Below are 24,009 nucleotides of genomic sequence, written 5' to 3'. Positions count from 1 at the left end.
CGCTACGCGTACTGAAGCCCTGCTTCCCAGGAAGTGGTTGGACATCGCCTGCTGATGGGGAGAAGAGAATAAAATCTTTTGGTTTTCTTTGCTTTCACACGCGACCTTTGCTTTTGTGTTATTAAACTGTCCTTATCTCGACCCACGAGCCTTTCGTTATATTTTCTCTCCCCTGTCCAGTTGAGGAAGGGGAGTGATAGAGCGGCTTTGGTGGGCACCTGGCATCCAGCCAGGGTCAACCCACCACACTGGGGTTAAACCACAACAGTCCTTTTTGGCGCCCAACATGGGGCTGTGTTTCCACCCCTGGGGCAGTCGATTCCAGGTGTACTGGACACCCCTCCAAGTGAAAGCAAACTGTGGCCGGCATTCTGCTGCCAAAAGGATTGAGAAAAATGCATTAGCGATATCAATTGTGGCGTACCACTTGGCTACCTTTGACTCCAATTCATATTGAAGTTCTAGCATGTCTGGCACGGCAGCATTCAGCAGCAGCGTGACTTCATTCAGGCCGCAATAGTCTACTGTTAACCTCCATTCTCCATTAGACTTTTGCACTGACCATATGGGGCTGTTAAAAGGTGAGCAAGTCCTGCTGATCACTCCTTGGCTCTCCAGTCAACGAATCAGCATATGGATGGGAATCAGGGAGTCCTGGTTGGTGCAATATTGCCACCGGTGCACTGTTGTGGTAGCGATTGGCACCTGCTGTTCTTCAACCCTCAGCAACCCCACAACCGAAGGGTCCTCCGAGAGACAGGGCAAGGTGGACAGCCGTTCAATTTCCTCCGTCTCCAAGGCAGCTTATACCAAAGGCCCACCGGTACCCCTTTGGGTCCTTGAAATACCCTCTCCTGAGATAATCTATGCCAAGAATGCATGGAGCCTCTGGGCCAGTCACAATGGGGTGTTTTTGCCACTCATTCCCAGTTAGGCTTATTTCAGCCTCCAATACAGTTAACTGTTGAGATCCCCCTGTCACCCCAGAAATACAAATAGCTTCTACCCCTTTATAGCTTGATGGCATTAAAGTACACTGTGCACCGGTGTCTACTAGAGCTTTATACTCCTGTGGATCTGATGTGCCAGGCCATCGAATCCACACAGTCCAGTAAATCCAGTTGTCCCTCTCCTCTACTTGGCTGGAGGCAGGGCCCCTCTAATATCGGTCATAGGATTCTCCACTCACTTCTTGTAAATGTGGATTAGAATTCCTTTCCATAGGATCAGGAGTAAAATCAGCCCTTCCGCTCTGTCTGGGAAACTGCCTGCTGGAGACTGGAGTAGCAATTTTCCTGGAAGAACCCCCATTTGTGGTTGTTTTTCCTTTCAATTCATATACCTGTGCCTCTAGGGTCAAGGTAGGTTTTCCATCCCGCTTTTTCATGTCCTCTCCATGGTCCCGCAGGTAAAACCACAGGGTACCCCGTGGTGTGTGCCCTCTATATTTTCTCTCTAGATCAGGGGAACGCTCACTCCTAATAGCTGAGATACTGGTCCATACAGGTGGGGAGTAGGACATGAAAAAGTCCCATTTTTATCTCGTTATAATTATGTTGCTAGTTTGTAATGCGTTAAGGTTTTCTCTCTGTTCTTGTTTTTTACTTTCTTCACCTTCTTGTCATCTGAATGACACAGAGTTGACTATTTTCATCTTTCTCCACATATTAGTCTTTTGACCATATAATCAATTTTGTGCCCTTTTTTTTTTTCTTCATAATTCCCTCATCTCTGTCCATATCTTTCTGGCTAAGACTCTCAGAACTGTCTACAGTATTAATAAAGAATGCATGATGTTGTAGTAAAAAGGTTTCTTGGCATGGATTTGGGGTGACCTGTAAAACTCTTGTGGTAAAGTCATAAAGTAAGCTATGCAGCTCACCTGAAATTATTATTAAACCTTCATACGAAGGTTGCAAGATATATAATTTTGAAACTGGTGCAGAGCTGTTTTCCTAACACTATTGCTTAAAGTTTATTTTCATTTCATTTTTAGTTTCTCTCAGTCACTCAGCAGAGTTTTTTCCAGGAGGAATTGATATCTTTTGACACTGTATATAGAAGCCCTTCTGTTCTGCCATGTTCTTTTTTATACATGTGACCACACAATGAATGGGACTGCCTCTTCTGAGGCAGTCGCTGGGGCTTCTGGACCATAGTCAGGAGAAAGAGGAACTGTTGAAGACAAAACTATAACCACTGTATGCAGTTGTGCATGCAATTGTCTAACATTGTCTCCTTCTAGGTGGCATGGGAATACCTGGGAGGATGCAAATGCTATTGCATTTTACTATAGATTAAGATTTAAAGACAAAACAAAATGTTCTCAGTGACTACACAATGTTGTTTCAATTTCTATTGTCAAATTTCATATAGATTAGAATAGGAGAAAAGTTAGGACCACTGAACTTTGGGAGACACACTGTATCTTTAAACAATTAATTGAAAAAATACCAGCAACACAGATTATACTCGAATTATTAGTATATAACCAGAGATCTGTTCCTCAACTATCTGTCTTCCAATTGCAGATGTAGTGCACTCCTGTGAGATCTTAATTGAGAAAGGGGCATCTGCCATCGAGCACGCTGGTTTTAATCAATTACTGATTTTGAATATCTTGCAAAATAGTGTTTTACCCTACTGATTTAACTTTTGCATTGTATGTATTTGGAAATACCTATTTGACGACCTTTCATATGAAGTAATAGACGATACTACATAGGCGTATTGATATGCTTCATTCAAGACATGGTGGCCCCAACTCAATAAAGCACTTAAGCACGTGCTTAAAATTAGGTATATACTTGAGACAGTATATTACCGAAAATCTGCCTGCGGAAGGGCTTTCCTGAATAAAGGTGGCTTTAGGCATATGTCTGAGTACTCTGCTGAATTGCAGCTTGTGAGTCCTATTATATTGAGAATTGAATGGAGTCACTCAAAGTGTTTAAAATTAAACACATTTATGACATGTTTATGATTTTGCAGGATCAGTACTTAATTCATATCTTGGAGCACATATTCACATGAGGAGCTCTTTATTAATGAAGGGATTCAGAACTGGTCTTTTTTAAGTGGCAGTTTTAATAAGAAAACCTTAATAAAAAGTGTAAACTACAGAGTAATGATGTTAGTTCAGTTCCCTAAGGCAAGTCTTACATCATCGTGTTTGTATACAGTAAATAAGCCTACAGAGAAAAAAATCCAAGCCAATAAATGGATTATAGAAACGAGTTTGGTAATGAAACTTTACACATTGACACATTTGCCAGTGAAGGCAAAATGTGTGTGGCTGAAACACTGTTAAAAATAAAGGTTCTTCTGGCTGCCTAATATTTCATTGGCCTTTGAAATGTTCATTTACATAAATATGTTTTCTTATGGCTCCCTTGAAGGAGGGATCTATTATTTGCATGCTGAAGATGCATGTTGGCACTCTTCTTAAAAAAATCTTTTCCAAAACATGAGGGGAAACTCAGGAAATGAAGTCACCAGCAAAACAATAAGGCAGGGAGGGTGAGCTGAATATTCATACTTTGTCTTAAGGCATGAAAAGGCTGACAGCTCTGAAATTTTAAGTTTCCACGTTAAAAATCTTGAGGTCCCAATCGTACAATGACTCCCACTCATACGAAACGTGCTGCAGGACCAGACCTGAGCTAATACAGTGCACCTTTAGATCAATCATCTGCTTTTATCAACCTTCTCCCCTTTGTCTAACTGCAGAGTGGATTTAAGCTGTTCTTGCATGATACAAAATTCAGTGCATCTAACAGAGCAGAGGAAATTTAGATAAAACTTCTTTTTTACGGACAACTTACATACTGAATGAAGCTGCTCCCATCACCAGCCACATGCTTTGACTTGAATACCTGTACTGCCCTGGCTTGTTTTCTAAGCAGTCAGTGCTCTTCTGTGAAGAGCAGCAAGTACCACAAAGTGGCAAAGGTGAAGACTCAAGCAGCTGCTGTACTAGCCAACAAACTACTCAGCCAGGCTTTTAGGAAACATCACACAGACGAGGAAACTATGCTGCAGACTTCAGGCCTGAGGTCAAAGATGCATCATTAGAGACATAATTTCCTGATATTAGAGGCTCCAAATCATTAGTCTTTTAATACATAATATCAATAGCTGTAATGAAAAATGTGGGTAGAACGTAGAGAATCCCCTGAATCTTAATGTACTCTCTGCCATCGGAAGCATAATGCAGTATATATGTCAGCTGAGCCGGAGAAAAACAATGGGTCAAATGGAGAAAATGAAGAGGAAGGCAGCGGCTAAACCTCTGATACTTGCGTGTGAATGCAAATCGCCTCTGTTCCCGGGGTCAGCACAAGCTGCGCCTCTGGAAACCTACTGAAATGGGTTTCACAAGTGGGATTTCTGCAGAACGCACGACTGTTCTGGCTCCTGCACAGCGAGAGGTTTCACACTGTGCACAGCAGATGGGAGCTGGGAAGTTCGGCCCAAGCATTGAAGTTTGCATACATATGCATAAAAATATATATATATTGTGTGTGTGTGTCACTAGACCCTGGCAGAGCTGCTGCCAGTAGCCTCTCACTGGGCTGTGTCTGGGTCCATGTGCATTTAAGCATCCTTGCATGCTCCTGGCACGCCGCCCAGGCATGGCTGCTCCACCGGCAAATGGATGCTTGCGGCCAAGTGACATTAAACGTTTGGGACCATTGCTGAGCCCTTTCTTTGCAGACTTTCCAGCAGGCCAAACCCACCAGGGCATGGATATTGTGGGTACACTGAATTTAGAAGCAATTTGCTAAGGTGCCAGTCATTGAAAGCAAGCAGAAACTTTATCTGGGTTCAAAAAATCAGTTGCCTTTTAAAATTTTGGCACCAGAGGTAGCTGTGAGTAACAATAGTATAATAAAACCCCATACTCCTTTTTCTGCTTCAGTTTCTTCTCTGCTTTTATAAGTTCTCAACAGGGTACGTGGATGAGTCTTCAAGCGAGATGGGGATCATCCTCCTGTCTTGGGTATTTCTGAATCACAAATCCATCACATTCAAAGACACAGCATTAACACCATATTATTTTCTTCACTCTTTTGAGCTTTTATATTGCCCAGTCCAGAGGCTTAGAAAAGCTGGTTCTGCACAGGATAAGGCAGCCTCAATTAAATCCAGCAACGCTTAACCCCTCTCCATTATCCACAGTCAAGAACAGTGTTTCCTCAACATTTTTTAACTGCAAGGTGCACTTTACCTTTTTGAAAAAATTCCACTGATTATGTTGTGCAGCATTGCTGCAGTGATTTCCATTTAGAATAAAATAAAAGGCTGAATTAATTTCATTTATTACTTTTATTTCCTCCTCTCCCCATTTCTATTTGTTTGCTCAAGTGTTGAATGTGTAAATTTTTTAATGTAAATGTATTTTTGCAGGTTTTTACAGGCAACATTTAATCTGTACAGCATTGGTGTGGGAGATAAATAACTGGGTTTTGATTGTATATGGCTGACTGTATACATTAAGACATTTCTTGATGCAGTGATTTCATTAGGTTAGTCAGAATCTCTAAGTTGTAAACCAACAGAAACCCCAAATATGTACCTGCAGACAAAAAAAAAAGTTAATTTTCATTGAGAGTTTGGTTTCTGGAAAGTTAGCCATGAATGCACAGGTAAGAAGTGCTTTTTGATCTCTTTAAAAGTTATTTCTACCCAGATGCCCACGAGAATCTGAAATATACTGACACATATGTGTTTTCTTCAGCTCCTGCTTCTCTACAAGGCTAGTGCAAGAAATGTTGTAGTTCCAGGCAAGGCTTTAAATATTGCTATCTTTCACTGCGAGAAGCATTACTACAGATCCATTACATGAGCTGAGATTTCCCAACTCATTTCAAGCCCGCTTTAGCTTGCATACCATGTTTGGATAATTGGGGTAAGTTCTGGACCCTTTTCTGAATGAAACTGTAACTCCCCGGGCCATGAGAGGTGTCTCCCTTGCCACAGCAGATCTCTCAGCCTCAGCCCTGGGCAGGAAACTGCATCCCAGCGTTTAATTGTTGCTCTCAGGTTTTTGAAGCATAATGGAGCTTTAGGCCTTTGAGGGGAGGATGGGGAGGGCTTGGAGGAGAAGGTCAGAGATTCCTAAATTAAGGCTTTTCATTTTCTTCTTGAGAAATGAAGAGCAAGAGACACCACTAGAAGGCAATTCAGACCTCAAGAGGCTAGAAGCATCCCCTGGAGGTGCTTCTCCCGCTCTTCATTCGCTGTAGAAAGAGCCCAAGGTGATGAGGCTCCTGTTTGGGTGCCTGAGATAAGTGCTTAAAATTACGTAGGCTGATCCCTCTCCTTTATGCCATCACAAATTCCCTGTTTTGCCCTTTGGTACAGCTTGCACAAGGCTGTACATTAATGCAATATTGATGTTCTGTGACAAGGTAAAAGGCCAATAAGAGTAGTGCTCAATGTGAATTATTTCACCTGCTTGATACCTGCTTTTTCCTTAACTCTCTTAATGGTGCAGTGTGTTTTCCTACCCCAGTGACATTCAGTTGCATGTATTGTTAATTTTTGCTTTGTAGCTTGCATCTAGATTACAGTTTGTGTGTCCCCAAAGTGGTATCAGTTGCCTGAAATCTTGATTCCTCAGTGTTGTGTGGCTTGCATAAATGTTAGCTGGTCCAAGGGAGCGGTTTTAAAAGAAACAGAGCTGATCTGACATTCTTCAAAGGGAAGCCTAGGAGACTCATCTCTGCACCTGGGTTTGTTATATACACTGAGCAACGGGAAGAGTGCTATGAATGCTGTCACTCGAGCAGTGAAGAGGGACAGGCAGCCATGTCAAAAATGACAACGTTTCTTTTACTAGTCTTGCAAAAGATGTCTGCAGTGATGTGACTGCAGATGACATCAAACAACATAAGTGGCTGGTTTCTGCAGTAGATTGAAATTCATCCAGTTCCCTGTGTTCACTGTGATGACTTTCAATGCTAATTCTCAGTGAGTGAGGCATGAAATATATTCACAGGCTATACACAGTTAGGATACTTTTAAGTTATTTGGGGTACCTGTGATGTAAATATCTGTGCCTCTTGCTTTCATGCATTTTTTCCTGCGTTTCAATTATGCAGTCAAAGAAACACTGGAAAAGGGGAGAATAAGTTTGCTGATCTAGGTTTTTTTTTTTTAAAGGAATGAGTGCCTCATTGTCTGAGCAAAGGGAAACATAAGATAGAGGCACACTTTCATCTTCTTCAGCAAGGAAGAGATCAGCTGAATTGATGCAAATGAAGTGTTTTTGAAAGTGATCCCCAAAGCTTGCTGTATTCACTTAAACTTTCATTTGGAAATCTAAATAATGTGAGATAGTGTAAAAGATGAAAAAGTTTTAGCTTGAGTTTTACTGCATCGCTGTAATGCTCTTTGAAGCTGAAGCTAAATCGAGCATTCAGCATATACTGTGTCCTGCAGCTGCAGCAGCATGTGTGCTTCACTGTATTTTGAGATGCTTCTCAGTCCTGACTTCAGATGACACTCTGTGCTCTTCTTAGGATTACCTGGAAGAAAAAGACTGCAAAATGCAGAGGGAAAGGAGGGAAAAGCCTCCTGTGCATGTGCAGAAGGTCATGGGAATCTGGTGACAGGAACTACTCCCTGGGATCTGCAAAATAGGAGAACTGGCAGAACAGTCTGTCAGTGCATCAGGTCTAACTAATCCAAGGTAAGTGGGGTTATGGTGGTGTAAATAAGAAAGGGATTTCTTGTTCAGTATAAACTGATACTAAACCTTTTTTTACCACAAATAACTTCGTCCTTTTTCATACATGACACTCAGTATCTGCATTTTGTGTTAACTCCTTTGCGATATACTCTCTGCTTTTACAGTCAGCTAGGAAGAGAGAGAGACATATTCCTGCCATGACTTTTGGATTTCAGTCTCTGTTCTAATGGCTTTTTCACATAAAAGACATAAACAGCCCTGGGAGCAAGAGGCTGGCACTCCCCCGCTTTCCCAAGGAGAAGGCCGCAGAGTAATGCACAGCCTCTCTTCCCGACCTTGAATTCTGGGGTTTGTACAATGGAATAGCTTTTATAGGATAGGGTGAGAATGTCTTCACCCTAGAATAGATTACTGGATGGCTGTAAAGATGAGAAAAATTAATTTAAATAAAGGAGAAGTAAACCCAGAACTCTTGCAAGCTGTCTGTTCCTCCTAGCCACTGAGCGACCAGACTCATGAGTTTTAGTGGTTCCTGCTGGAGCCATTTCAGAGGTTAGCACAGCCAGCGGTTTGCCTTGTCCTTCCAGCAGAGGCTGCAGATGGGGTGGCATGTCAGCTCCTCGGTTCCTTCACCAGGTAATCTGTTAGACTGGCAGCAGTTCAGCCTCGCACCCTGGGCGACCTGCCGCACCTGAGCAGCAAACACCCAGCTGGGTGCCTCCAGGGTGCGAGCAGGGAAGATCGGTGGGGAGGGCCCGAGGGACCTACCAAGGCTGGCAAAGCAGTGTTGGACTGCTGAACCACCTGGTGGCTTGGGCTCCTCCACTGTAATAGTCTAGCAGGGGGATGCGGGTCGAGATTTTGCAGAGAAGCCGGTCTGCTGGGAGGGCTCCGACAAAACCTGCCGGACGGAGCCTCTCAGGGAAGAGCGATGGGTTGGTAGTTTCTGGATCCTTCCTGGGCGCAAGCGCACAAGAGGTGTTTTCCTCCATCAAGACTGGGACACATCTGGGTATAGAAGGAAGCGGAATTATAGACACTTGGGTTGGCATTCATCTCATCTACCTTTAGACGTTTCTTCTGTGAATATTTATATATAAGCTGGTTATACCAGGCTCCCATTGATGAAAAATAGGTCCTGTTGGGATGTGATTCATCAGTCTGATGATTTCAACATCTTACAAGCTCTTTAAAATTTTACTGTGAGGCTTCTCTATGTTGGTACGTTTATTGGTGATACCTAATTATTGTGGTCTTCTGATAAAGCTGCAGTAAGAACACTGTCCTCCCTTTTTAAAAATTAATTTCTCCAGACATCTGTTTCATAAAAGAGTCGTAAGGAGAAAAAAGATTTAGAGTTTCTCTCTTATGAAATGCCAGGAAATAAGGAAGGGAAGTAGAGCTGAATTTAGATGGATCCATAGGCTCTATATATTTGTGACCTGACACACTAGCCATTTGCTCATTATACCTCTTCAGCATTTAATAAAGCAGAATAAAGGCTTTTATTTTATTAAATATTAATTCACCTTTTCATATTTTTAGGGAAGGCTATAGGAATAAAGCACTGATGGAGGAAGATAACTGAAAGGATAACAGTAAATGAGACACAATTTCCCTGATTTCTTGCAAAAGCTCTCCTGGCTTTATGCTACCACTTTATCTAATTATATCTGATTTTTTCAACAACAAAACATATAGAGAAAGAAAAAGAGAAGAAAGCACAAACAGCTTGGCTCTTTGGAAAAAAAAATTGTCGCTGAAAGCAATTTTTTCCCCCTCTTTGTTTACTGGAGAAGGTGAAGCAGTAACTCAACATGCAGGTACAGACGTGATAATTTACTTGTCAGTTATGTGGTGGAAAAATCACTCTTAATGATAATTGTTGTATTAAGGGTTGGTTTTTTTTTTAAATCATGAAGGCAGCTGACTATTCTTTTTCAACAGTGCACTCTACTGTTTTTTATTCCTGGCCCCTATCATCCTACATGTATTTTTTCACCCGCCAGAGTCAGAGAAGGATCTATTGTGTTTTATCATTCAGCACAAAGGCTATTTGTGGTCCTGAGTCTGGTCTTCTCTACCCACTTGGCAATGTTGTTCACTGTTATTAAGGATGTGCAGATAGAAAATGTACCTATGATTTGGTATAATTAACTTGTTGGCAGAATCAACCCTTACATTTCTTTAGATGTCCATTTCTCAAGTACAGTAGATCATAATCTTAAGCAGTGACTTTATATTCATTTTTTAGCACATCTATTGAACCAGTATATATAGTGCATTTAGGTGACTTAATAATATGTTTTAAGCATTCACATGAAAGCAAAGGGGAGCTACTTCTTTGGAAAGATAGTGGTTATTTAGTTCAACTGGTTAGAGGAAAAATACATTTTCTTTTTTGTTTGTTTGTTTGTTTCTAATAGGGAATATACTATGGGGATGGGAAAGAGGGTGGTGTGTAGTTGGCATAAATGGGTATCATGCAGATTAATCTGTTTTGAAAACCTTCACCTTGGAAAGGCAGATGATGCAACAGCAATGGGATGAGGTATAAAGCAGCCATCCCAAGCGAGAATAGAAAGAAATCTTCTATGAAATAGACAGGCATGCAGGCAACAACCGTAGCTGTCATAACTAGTAGTAGCTGTACATATTAAAATTATACTTTCATCAAGAGAAGCACACCCAGATACAACAAGGATGAATTTCTCTTCACTTCTAATTAACCAAATAAACTAAGATAGAAAGGAACATTCTGTGACATTTCAGTGCATGCAGAAGGCAAGGTGAACAAGAACCTGGCCTCCTGGCCTGGCTTCTTCCCTTAACTTTGATCAATAAAGCATATGTCCATGAAGAGTCCAAGTCCCAAACAAGCCTTCTCATTAAAAGATCTGGAAAGGACAGGACTTGATGTTAAGGGCCATTAGCAAGGGAGATGCCATCACAGATAACTTACTTGTCATGCACACACAAGTGCCCATCATGTCCATAACCTGCCTGGTAACTCTCAATGGCTTTAACTGTTGATGTTCTGTCTAGCTCTCTACGTACTCATGTCTTTCTTTGCCAGCCCCTCTACCACCCATCACCTGAGTGCACATCAAGTTACAATCCAACTACCTACCTCCAGATACTGTACTCACAGTACAGATGAAACATGCAGACCAACTATTATAATGTGGGTACAAGCAGTAACATTTACACCAGGAGATAAAAAATGGAAGGAAAAGATGTGCCACAGGGAAGGAGAGGTGAGAGATGAAGCTGGAGATCAGAGTATCCTGCTCCTACTGCTACCATTGAGTTGGGCAGCACAAGGGCTGAACTTGCTGCTTTCCAAGGGAGTTTATCCCATTCTCCACTCCTACAGCAACAGCTGCCACCCTAGAAACACTGATGCTTCCCTAAAAACCAGCAAGAAGCCTGGTTCTTCATGGCTGTGGTGTAGCTCACTAGGTATGGGAGGGTCATGACTATTTGGTCACCCTCAGCAATTTGCTGTCTTATTTAACCAGATTCCTTGGTCCCAGCCATAACCACACTGTAGGCCTCTCCTGCCTGAAATGAGCAGCTTGTTTGATCTTGCTTAGGGATACCACCATCTAGTCAAATTTTAACGATGCAGATTTAATAAGGCTGGATTTTCCTTTTTGCTGCTGTCTTCCTTCTGACATAGCAGAGCCCTTCAGAATGTACTAGCCCTTATAGCAAGACCCTCACAGCAAGACCCTCACAGAAAGAAAGGCAAAAACAATTTCCAAAATTTGGCAGTACTTGAAAAAATTTCTTTATTAAATCTATGGTAAGAATTCTTTTTCCTTTTTACAGCTCCCTTTTGTCATCCCTGTATCTCCCCAAATCCACTTTATATAAAGTTTTATTGAGAAAAGAATTACAGATAAAGTCGCCTACATGGATTAGGATGTGTTTAGTATCATTTTTCCTTTTCCACCAACAGAGGGAGTAAAGTTATCTTTCCCCTCCAGAGCTTTTGGCCATAAGGCTTAGTTACGTGAGACCAGTAACTTCACCGTGGCTTTTGCACGTGTTAAGGCAGGAGGTCAGCTTGGGCTCAGTTTGCAATCTTTAGAAAATTATGGTGCAGTATAAACTAGCACAGACTGTGTGAGATTAAATCAGAATAGCTGATGTATTGTGGGCTGAATGGATGTTGCGCCAATTATGTGATGCGTATCGAAATTTTGCAATGTGGTGCACTCCCTTAAGGACTAGTGATGAGATCTGTTAATTGCATTATATTATCTACTGGTAACTGCACCATTAATGCATGTCAGCGCCACTCCTGACAGGGCTGGCTTGAGGGGTTTTTACTGCCGTAGGCAAACTGGAAAGTGTGTGCCACTCTTAGCCACATTTCCTTCCACAGTAAACAGTCAAAACAGTCAGTTGTATCTAGGTCTCAATTTTAAATTATACACCAGTGACTTATTTAAGTAATTAGGGCCACATTATCCACCCCAACAGCCGAAAAATGTTTTATGAAAAGGAGTCTTCATAAGAGTAAGTACATTTCTTTCTTGATCCCTCCTAGACCATGAAGTAAGTACTTGTGAGTTTGCACTGCTTAGTGAGGACTTGGCAAATGCAAAAAGAGTGAGGCTAGAAACGACAGACATTTGTTGCCCAAGGCCATATGCTCTCTGTGGCATCAAACCCTGGCTGACCTGCAGGAAAATTCCTGAAAAAGTTAACAGTGGGTATGTCAGTGCTGTCTACCCCAAATTCTTCTCTGTGTCATTTTGTGTCTTGCGTTACTCCCAAATTACTATTAGACCTCCCCGAATTCCTTACTTCTAGTCAAAATTATACTTCTACTGTACTATTATCCTTCATCACAAATTTGCAAAGTCTGCCATCATTTTGATTGGAAACTGTAATGTCCCCTAAAGAACCAGCCTCTCCTTTCTTGCACAAAGCTATCTCGTGATGCTAACTCAGCAACGCACGTGAGGACAATACCCTTGTGTTGGCTGGGCAGCTTGACTTTGCAGTCTTGGTCTTGGTGTTACACTTGCTGCTCTATCCTCCTGGCTGTACAGGATATATCCTCTGAATTCCTATGAGCTGAAGTTGACCATAAGGTTCTTTTGGTTACTATGCATAAAGAAATGTTGGGTCTATGCATGTAAGCTTTACATCCTGCCCAGTTTCCCTCTGGATGTCAAGCTGTGTGTGAGAGGAGGTGGGTATTCCCTCATCTTCTGTTCTGCCCTCAGTTTTGTCACTTGCTACGGCGGGGGGGGTGTGGGAATATAGGGGGAGGAAATGTCTTATGGTAGGTTAAAAATCAGAATCCATGTACATGGAGTGATAATTTGTTTAATACGATCTTCTAATCAGGAGCGTTCTGTGTTATATCTGAGTAGGAATTAGATTATTTAATACAGCTAAAAAACCCCAGGAATTTCTAGCCTGTTTTTCCCCTCTGCAGTCAAAATATCTCAATTTATTGTGAATCGGGAAGTTGAAACAATCAGTTTGTAAATAATGCAATACTTTCTGTAGTATTTTAATTGAAATTAATTATTTCTGCAGTCCCAGGTTGAAATATTTCATCACAGTGCACCGAATCAAGTTGAAATGTTTGATGTTTAGCTGATGCATAATAACTTTCAGTTTCCAAAGAAAAGCTTTATGCGTATTGTAGTTTGCTTGTCTTATTTTACCCTGCCTTACGGGAAGGACTAACTGGCTGTAGTATATTTACCATCAGCCTTGCAAACCATGTGACTCAGAGTATCCTACATGACTTGGTCATAGGGGAAGATACAGAGCATCACTGAATATATTGCCAGCCCAGGAAGTCTGTGAGAAATCATGGAGTTATGTAGCATCTGCATCACAGTTCCAGTGGAACTCCCACGAGGTGCTGAGCAGATGCAACTTGACATCAGTATAATTCAAATGAAACATTTCTGCTCAATAAACCAAAGCATTTTGATTTGGTGGGACCACCCTGGAACAAATAACTTTGTTTTTATTTTCTCAGTTTTGGCAGAATCATTTTTTCCTATGCAGTTAGCATAAATCATTTAACAAAAATTTCCCTGAAAATTCTAATATTTGCATTGCAAAAGTGTGTGTGCATATGTATGTGTGCATATACAAATACATATACATGTGTATATATACAAGTGTAAATTGAACAAAGCTTGCATATGTTTCTCCTCAGTTTCACTTACCTGGGAGGCTTAGCTGTGTTTTTGACGGGAGGGAGACATGTAGCCCCAGACGTTTAAGATGAAACTTGCTGTATTAGACAAAAGGGTTACTGTAGTTATGAGCATTGACTTTTTTTTTTTTCTTTTTTAAAACTGGTGACTGTGTCACCTTGAAAAGTGAGTTGATTATGTGGTGCAAAATATGTATTAGGAAGTGCTTGGACTGAAGGACTGGCTGGCTCAAGGGATCAGTAATCTAATGTGAGACCTTTCACCCCTTAGTCACCAGCCTGACTCCGGCATAGGTGAATAATAAAAACATAAATCTCTCTGCATCTGGCAGCCATTTGGATGAATAAATAAATTGAGCTGATAATATCCATATAATTTGGTGGGAAAAAATCCCACATCTGTGCAATAATTAGCATGCTTTTTGGGTATCTCAGCAAACAGAGCAAAACCTGAAAGGGCACGGGGATTGAAAATAACAGTGGGTTGTGTTTCTGTAATATTTCCCATCCTGAATTATCCCAAAGCATTTTATAATTTATTAACTTAAGTCATATTCCAGTGTATATCTCCCTGCAAATGCCAGAAACCAGGGTCTGCTTAAATCCGATCAACTACTCTACTTGATAAGGATGCCATGAAGACTGAATTCGTTTGTATTTAAAATTTCCTAAAGAGGGAGTTCTGGGGCTCTGCTTGAAAAACAGGTATGCAGGGGAGCAGGGCGCTGAACCGGCTCCAGGACTCTCTTCCCACAGTTACTTGGCAACATGGCCCTGGCTCTCCCTCCTCGCCACAGTCCCCAGGACCTGCTTTTGGCTGGGGTTAATTAGATGTTGCTTAGCGCATTCCCTGGCTAAGGCTAAAGTCTTCTGGGAGCTTTCTTGTGGCCTAAGGCTGAACTCACAATAACTATGCTAATGAATTAATGGGAACAAGCAGGAAAAGGGTGAGTTACAGAAAACTATCTGTCTTTTTAACCCCTGTGTAAGCCGGTGTTAATGTAGGGCTGTCAAACTCTGAAGCCTTGCTGGACATGAACTGGCTTCCCGTGGAGCTGCTTGCTTGTATCCACATTGCACTCCCTGGCCTGCTGGTTCCAGCAACACGATGCGGAGGCACCCGAGTGCTGGCTCTGGAAGCCATACAGAAGTATTTATGCACAGCTTAAGCTAATAAGCTCTGCCAGACATGGGCTAGCCTGCACAGAGCCAGTACGGATGTCTCTGCAATTGTGGCACCATTTATCAGCAAACTGGATAATCTGCCAGGGGGATAATGGAGAGCTGACTGTATATTGAATGTTTGTTTGCAATGAAAATTACGTGTTAGGGTTTTGACTCTAAAGCATCAGTGGATTAAAGTCAGACAGCTGACAAGATTTCTGCTCCTATCTGTCTGCTGGCCTCCTTCTCAGAGGTTGCTGCCCCTGTGACAGGGATGGCTTAAAAGCTCATGAAGCAACTTCCAAGTAGTTTATAACATGTTGTGGCAGATGTTTTTTTCTGGAATGATGGAAGTGATAAATAGTATTCATGGTAGAAGTTTCAATAAACCAGGAGACTGATTCAGACACCTTGGACCCTTTCCATTCTGTTTTCTGCAGGTATGTCAGTTCTTTGATTGAGTTGCTAGAGGGGGAAACGTTGTCTTGCTTCTGGCTGCATTCCCTCTTTAAATGCCTAACTGTGGTTGCAGAAAGGATGATAAACATCCTCCTACATCCATCCCAAACTTTGGCTGTTTCGGAGCTCTCTGGATGAACGCATGGCAGGCTTGACATTCGTGATCCAGTGTGCCAAGAAGAGTAACCATCAAAATATGATACATGGACAGAGCTTTGGGAGTCATAATCCAGACACAACAAAGATATAAGAGCTGCAACGATAAGAGAGGAGACTAGGAAGACCAGCTTCAAATGTTCGGTCTTGGATATTTTAAAGTAATAGACATGACTGAGAGCAAGTGCACATGTTCATATACATGTGGTTGTGTAAGCATCTCTAGAAGGGCCAGAAAAAGTAACATTTAAATTCAGTAATAGAAGAAACATGCTGGAATTACAATATATCCTGAAATTCCCTATTGGTATGATATAGCAATCGGGTAAGATCAGATATTTAAATATAGGAGAACAAATTAGTGGACAGCAAGTACAAAAATTAATCAATCATAGTTTTATTCTGTTTACATTTATACATAGATATGCAGTTAGTTTCTCACAGCAAAAAGAGCAAACCCAAAACAAGTACACTAAAAGTTTGTCACATCAGTTCTCAGGCCCTTTTGTGCTTTTAAGAAGCAGGTGGAATAATCTTTGCACAGTCTTTGCTGGGTGATACCTCTTTGTGATTGCCAGTCATGGCAAAAAGATTAGGTATGAATTTTTATGGCAGAAGATTTTGTGCTAGTCTGTCTCCACACCATCTGAGCGCAAGGTTTTGCACCTATTTTTCAGTGGAGATGCATATTACGCTGTAATATTTTATTCCTTTATGTATTGAAGGGAATGCAGATTTTTCCCCTAGCTTTAAGGTGGCAAGTACTGATGCTTACAGTAGGGTCCCAGATGATACTGCGGTCTGTTTGTCCTCTCCAGGCTTCCTGAACTAAGAGGAATCCTTGCACCCCCCTGGCATGCAGATGCTCCTTGCTTTTAAAGTCATGGTGTCTTTCTTTCTACCTCTGCATGCATTACACTGCACAATTAACTTTGTATCTTCATCTGTGAAAGATCTAATTCTAAGTATGTATTCTCCATTTCCCTTTTTAATAACGCAATCTGTGAAAGAAAACATCAGAATGGAAATTGCCTTTAGAAAATGTTTTAGTATATATGTCATGTATATCACGTGACTGAAGATTTTGTCTGGTTGCAGCTTTCACACTTATAAGAAATTTTGACAGTAAGGACCCAATTCTTGCATACACCAATGCACTTTTGGAGTACCCTGATGCTGACCCATTTTACAATCCCTTCACAATGAGGAGAGTTTAAGTAGTCTCATAATAAATGAAAACATGGCTCATATATTGGTATCTTTTCAAGTCATTGAAGAAGAGACATGGAATTGGTTTAATAGCCACATTTTCTTCAAGGTAGCAACAAAGGACATACAAGAACCTGTTGATAACTGAGAGGCAGCAGAGTTCATGTTATTTGCCTTTAACTGATGTTCCAAACCTGCTAGGTGTTCGATGGGCTATCACAGACAAGGTTTTCTTACTACTTGCTTTAATTCCAGACTGTTAAAGTACGGATACTCTTGCAACGCTGAAGTACTCATCAGGCTCAAGCCCCCACTGTGCCATGCTGTGTACAAACTTGGAGCAGTTCCATGTGTTATTCCTGAAAGTACTTTGGGTTGTCCGCTGGGTCATGTTTCCTGGAATTAATGGCTGGGATGCTGGACCTCAAACATTTCCCTTTGGCAGATACCAGTTTTCACAGTTATGAGCCTGTTAAGGCCCTTACAACCAAAACGTTAAGGAAGATGCTTTCCATATGCAAAACTATATTAGTAATTATATTTATATTACACCCTGTGTAAATGTTTTCAGGATGCAGAAGAACCACCTCTAAAAAAATCTTCATTAATTATGAACATCATATTCTCAACAAAATCACACAAAGGTGTATAAAGTGCTGGAATTGATGGAGCTGGATTTCATGTATTTTTCTCCCTTATGGCAGCCACAGCAAAAGTCTGGTACCTAAAGCTCTTCTCTATAGCAGTCTGGACTCATCCACACTGCAGAAGTATTCTCTTAGAAGGTGCCCTAAGGGATCACCTTAAGCTTCTACACAGAAACAAGCTATGTCTTGGTCTTAGGCCAACCCCAAGGACAGTCTTGCTGGCATTTAACACAGATAGAAAGCTTCTTCGGACTCCAGGACTCCCTGCTTGGTAATATAGATAAAGTCAATATGTTTTACAGGATCTGAACATTTATTAAGTGCTGCTGTGGCCCAAATATGGTTTAATGCAACAGTTAAACAAAACAAATCAATGGAGAAAGTACCATTGGCTTCAGTGAAGATTGTTTCAGTCTCCTGAGGTTTTATGGTAAATGCAGATGTGTTCAAGCCTATTGCTATGAAGTGAAACAGTCTGTGCATTACTTGGCTGAAGCAATCTATGATCACTCTGACATCGTTGCTCTGCAGAATCTTGTCTTCAAAGCCAAGTACAAGGACAGTTGTGTGAGTCTTCTGCATCTCAGAGCCCCTGAATTCATCACTTAATAAATGGAATAGTTTAATATGTCTACATAGGGATTTTTCTTTTATTTTCCTGCAAAAATTACAAAATGGATAGTCTGTCATTTTGGCATGATATAATAACCAACTCTATGCTACCCAATGCACTTTTAGATTTTCAAAAGGTGTGGGGTTTGCTCCAAGGAAGGACCGTGAGTTCTGCACAGGAAAAAGGTGTATAAAGTCAGGAGATCCCATGTGACAGCTACGGAGCAAACAGAAACCCTCCAGTTGCAACGTCTTTGATGTCTCAAAAACAAACACTGAGATTCAGGTGCAAAGTTATTAATTTAAAAAAGTGAAACTGCCTTGAAATACTTTTTTCTTTTTTTAAATTTTGTAATTTAATATTCTGGGATAAGAAAGGCACATTGCAGGAATATTTGAGCCTATCAGGTTTGTCTTCTTAGAAAGTCTACACTGGCTAATTACTGATTGATTTTAAGCAAGTGCTTTCATCCATATTTTGATCAATCCTTTAGTGGGGTTTTTTGAGGTCCAAATGTTCAAAGATGCCAAGTACCAAACTGTCCCCTAAACTGACCCAAAATGTAATTCTGGGTGTTCTAGGGCTGGGTGAACGCAAAATCTAGAGCCATGAGGCTGAAGGTGAGATGTTTAAAACCAGTCAGAAAAATATTGCCCAGTCCTATCTAAACTTTAATTTTACTGCACTATGGAACAAGAATATTGGGGGGAAATTCCATATCTGCATTCAACTGTCAGGTGGAAGTTTTACATTGAAGTCACAACCATGTGGTTATTCACAAAAGCAAAATTCATACTTAGGTAAGAAAACATTGAGAACCCACTATGAGATATGAGTGAAAAATATGGAGAAACATTCCTTCCTTTTTTCCTTTAAGAGTTATTTCTTAATATTTTAAAACTATTCTAGGCTATGGTTAATGAAGAAAACTTGAAATAAGAAAGGAATAATGCTAAACTGTAGTTCTGTTGCAATACAATTTAAACTAAAATCTGTGTTTATAATAGTTGGTCCATGCATTTATTCAAATATATGAAAATGTATGCAAATTTACATCCCATTGTTTTGTGGCTAGGTATACTACAAGGGAGGTTTCAGGCTATGCAGCTTCCTTAGTTAACAACTCTCACTGACTTCTGTTGCGATAGGATTCAAACACGGTTTGCAACTGATCTTGAAATCTGAAACTAAAGAGAGCAAGCAAAGGTGAAGTAATATTATCCAGGAACTTAAAGGAAAATGGAAGAACTATCCATTCTTACAGGTACTTTATATAACAAAAAAATCCCTTTACTCATTTTTTAGTTTTTTGTGTCCACGCAGTTAGGCATGTAATTACCTGTTTACCAGGTAACAGCCTAGACATTCAGCACTCAATAAATTGGTGATTGCATTCAGATGAAATTCAAGAGAATTATTACCACCCTAAATAATACTTACATTTATTGCAAATCTTAAATGACCCTTTTTAAAAATTGTCAGTCTCTAAAGTACATCCTTTCCCCTAAAGGACACAATAAATGGCTTAAGCACCCCTCCAGTTCTACTGAAGAGGCATCTGATTAACAGTCTTTTTCTAATAGAGGTAAGAACCTGGGAGGGTCAGAAACAAAATCTAAATGTCTCTTTTCACAGCTATTTGGGAAAGAAATCTGTGTAGTACTTTGATCTGTATCTGCACTTGGATTGAGCAATTGTGTTCAGGCAGAGAATTGCCTGGCATTATCTTATGACTCACTTGACAGAGCTTACCCCTACTTTTCATTACCTGAGAAGAGATCATTACAAAACATACAAGTAGTATAATTTTATAGCAATCTATTTTGAACTAGCAAATTAAATGGGAAGAAGAGAGGAAATGGAATGCAGCAAGCATAATGCTTTTAAAATGTTTTTAAAGGAATACGAGCCTAGCAGAAGTGTGGGAGAAGGTCCAAGTTAGGGAGCAGGAGCCCTTTCACTGTCTTGCGATGTGGCAGGACTAACTGCACAAACCTGATTCATGCTGGAGAACCCTCTCACTGAAAAAGGGTAAATATATGTGTGTGTCATAGGTGAAAAATATTTTAAATTGTCGAGAGTAATAGGTGGCAGATAATTGGGTGTATGTGTGTGTGTGTTTCGGTGAATGTCCAAAATTGCACTTTTGAAGTTTCAAGCTGAAGCCTGCTGCTTGCTAGCTGCAACCAGGCTGGTTGCAAATTTTCATAACACTTGGGCTAAATAGCAGTGAAATGTCCTGAGTCCTCTGATTACTGCAGAGACACATGACAGGGCCAACAATTAGGATGCTGATCATGCTTCTGCATATAAACCAGATTGGGAAAACCCTGGGTTTGGGAGGGCCCGTAAAGAAAAGAAGGCCAAAAGAGAAGGATTTCCAAAAACAAAAAGTGGTCTTGGAGAGAAAAGGACTGGGAAACAAGGTGGTGAGCATCCTGACTCGGGGAAGGGTGCTGGTTGGTGGTCAGAGATGCACTGAGACGAGCACCAGGGGATGCCCAGGGACCTTCACCAGTGATGGTCCAGAAGGGTAACTGGGAGCAGCAGTGCAGCAGGAACCAACAGGACTTTCTGTCCAACTTTCCCAGACCAGCAGCAACCTCCCTGCCAGGGTGGAAGGCGAGGGCTAGAGAGCATAGCACTGGGGTGGGGGAGTGAGGGAGTGTGAAATTATCAAGTAGGCTAAAAGCTCTAATCTTGCTGGTTGTTAAGTAAAGCCCAGTATCCAGCTCCACTACTAGTTACTGTTTATTCTGTCTCTCCCGTGGCAGTGGGAGGAGGACAAGGTGACCAGCAGAAAGGCTTGGAAGTTAGGCTTGGGGAGTTTGGAGGACTGCATTGTTGTTAAAGTGCGTGAGGAAGTGCAAAACCAAATAGTATCACTCTCCTCTAAATTCACATCTGAAGTAAATCCCTAGTAACATTTATTGGGAGAGGAATTCATTAGAATGAGAAGAATTTTGCAGGCAAGGTCTTCACATTCAGTGGGTTTGGAGAACTAACGTTAATGAAGTGCAAGGTTGTACCTGAAAGCAGGATCTCCCCACAGTCCCGGCTTTCCTGTAAGACCATCTCACCTCTTGGCCCCTTTGCTTGCTACAAATAAGTGTCAACATAACTGCAAGTCCCAAATGTGAAATACAGCCAATTTTATGGGATGCTCCTGAAATGTTTGTAATAGTCAGCCTGGTTGAAGCATCTCCAAGGCATAGAGAAATGCTATAATTAATAGAGGAATAGTAACACAAGATGCTGCAGAGACAGGCCCTGAGCCTAAGGTTTTAATGCCAACACTCCTAAAGTGACTTACCAGCATGACAGTCAAAGCTGCCTGGAAGAAACTTATCCACAAGGTTTCAGGCACTTTTCTTGCACATGGGTGCAAGAAGGCGTTTTTACAGATAAGAAAGTCTTCAGGCAAAAATGTAAGATGCCTCAGAACGCTTTAAAGACCAGAAGGCATTTTTTGGAGCTTTGGTAGCTCTTCACTCAAAGCTATCTGAATGCCTTTGAATGAAATACAGTGTCTTTCAGAGGTGCAGCAACCATCCCAACAGCCTCTTTACTCCGTAGAAAGTTTTCCTTCTTTCATTCCCGTGACCTGCCTGTCTGCTCCTGCTGCTGTCAGTGTCCTCTCCACTGGAGCCAAGGGCTGCCAGCTCCTTGCTGTGGCTCTAACACAGGAGGATTGCTCTGAGGGCAGGAGAGAGCTTCTGAGCTTCTCAGAAAGTTTCACCTGACATGGTCACTCCTCATAAGGGAAGACAGCCTGCAAGCCAAGAGCACGCAGTGCAGCAAACGCCGTCTGCCATATCGACACTGAATTGAAACAGAAACCATACTACCGCAGGGACCAGAATGTGGGATTTCCACCTCTTTTATTGTGCAGTCTTAAACACGACTGTATTTTTCTTCTTCTGTGCCCTCTTTCCCTGTGATTTCTCTTTCACACATCCACACAGCTTCAGTGGGAAGGTTTCAACCACCGCTCTCCCCCCAAGCCTTCTCTACAGCTTGCTGCCTTCCTCCTGCAGGTTTGGAAAGGTGAATTTAAATTAAGTGAAATGAGTGGTGAGGCCAGGTGTGACCACAGCTGTCTCATCTGTTTAAATTCATGTTGTAGTCCTCTCAGAAGAAGCGGTCGGATGGTTTTCCTGGAGCTCGCAGAGGAATGGGAAGGAAATGAGCCTGCTTGGAGAGGGAGAGGGTAGCAGAGGCGGCGGGGTGCAGGAGCGGAGAGCTACAGCAGGGATCCAGCAGCCGCAGGGAGGAGACAGGTTGCATAGGGGCAAGTGGCACACACTTGACTTCGCAGTGATAGCCAGAAGCAAGGACACTGTGGGCCAGGGGAAGAATTGTGCAGAAATCTTTCTGCTTTGTTCTGTTTACATCTTGCCAATTGAAGCTTTCTATCATTAAAGATAATGACCCTAGCTGTTATTCTAAGAAAAAATTGCTTTCCTGAAATTGTTTTGGGGAGCTTGTTATAAGAAGAAACTTAAGCAGATCCATCACAAACCTCTGGCCTGCTCAGGGTCTCGATGCAATTGATGCCTAGATGAGTGCTCCAAGCACAAGGTACCAACCACAAGATTTAAAGTGATTGCAACTGTTTCTTGTGATCCTGCTGGGATATAGGACAGGAACTCAGAGGAGTCAGGTCCTGTCTACCTCTTAACATGGCATTTGCAGGAGCCTGGTGCCAATCTGCTCAAACTGAAGAAGCATAGTGTTTATATGTAACGAATATGTAGGCTTCTTGAGAGCTTTCAGGTCAAACATGGGAGCATTTAATGGGTTTAATGTTCGCAAGGGTAAACCAGGGAACTGATATGCAGTGTCCACCCATGTCCTCTTTAAAATGTGTAATCTTTCTCATCTGTACACAGTAAATTGTTCTAAAGCACAAAAGGAGAGCATTGAATCCATGGAAGTAAACGCTTGTTTTGGAAACATTTTGTTTTCATTTTACCCAAAATCTGTTTCTGATCTAGAGAAGATGAACTTGCACATGCAGAGAACTAAAATTTGCTCCTTCCAGTAAGCTTGGTATAAGCTTGGACAAGCACTTAACCTCTCTGATCTTCAGGTTTCCCCTCTAAAAAAGGTGCATTAGTACTGTCAGCTGTGAGTAACAGGGTCTTAAACTTGGGGCACTTTTAATTGATCTGAGTTCTTAAGATTGGAGATACTAAAGATAACTGAGGAGATATGTCGGTTAGTTAGATGGCTCTTGTTTGTTTTAGCTAGTGATACCAAGAGCATTCTTTTCAGTTCTTTTCATCATGCTTTGTCTATTCTTTTTTATTAAAGCTAATTAGGAAATTTTCTAACTGCAATGTATTATCTCTAATATAATTACTAGTAAGTCATGAATACCAGTCATATGAGTGCTAATGAAAAGCTGTTCTGTGTCTTAAATTAGCTATCTTAGTATTTTCTGCAGTAAATTTTCCTTTTTATTTTCCAAATCAAGTTTATAAAAGTGCAATAGAACAGTAATGGGACAAGGGTGCTATAAAAAAATCTTAGTGAATGGAGTAATTGTAGCACTTACTTACAACAGATGAGATGTTTGCAATTAATTTTACAGTTACCACTCAAGACTGTATTTTGGGAAATAAAATATTTTACTAACTTAAATTAACAGTTTGTAGGCATTTCATGTTGGAAAATATTGGGTCAAAATTTACTCTTCTGTTTTCCTTAGACGACTAAAAGATGCATGTTACTGCCACCTTGTTACACTGGTTCCAGCTCTGTGATTTTACCTCCAATATTTTTCTAAACCCTTGTTTATATTTTTAATAAAGTTTGAGGTGAAGGTAAGGGAATCAAATGATAACCAAGAAGAAAGTTTTAT

The sequence above is a fragment of the Gymnogyps californianus genome, chromosome 3 (genome assembly GCF_018139145.2).
Source record: "Gymnogyps californianus isolate 813 chromosome 3, ASM1813914v2, whole genome shotgun sequence".
NCBI classification, from domain to species: domain Eukaryota; kingdom Metazoa; phylum Chordata; class Aves; order Accipitriformes; family Cathartidae; genus Gymnogyps; species Gymnogyps californianus.
The sequence above is the reverse complement of the archived record's forward strand: the minus strand, read 5'-3'. Positions refer to the sequence as shown.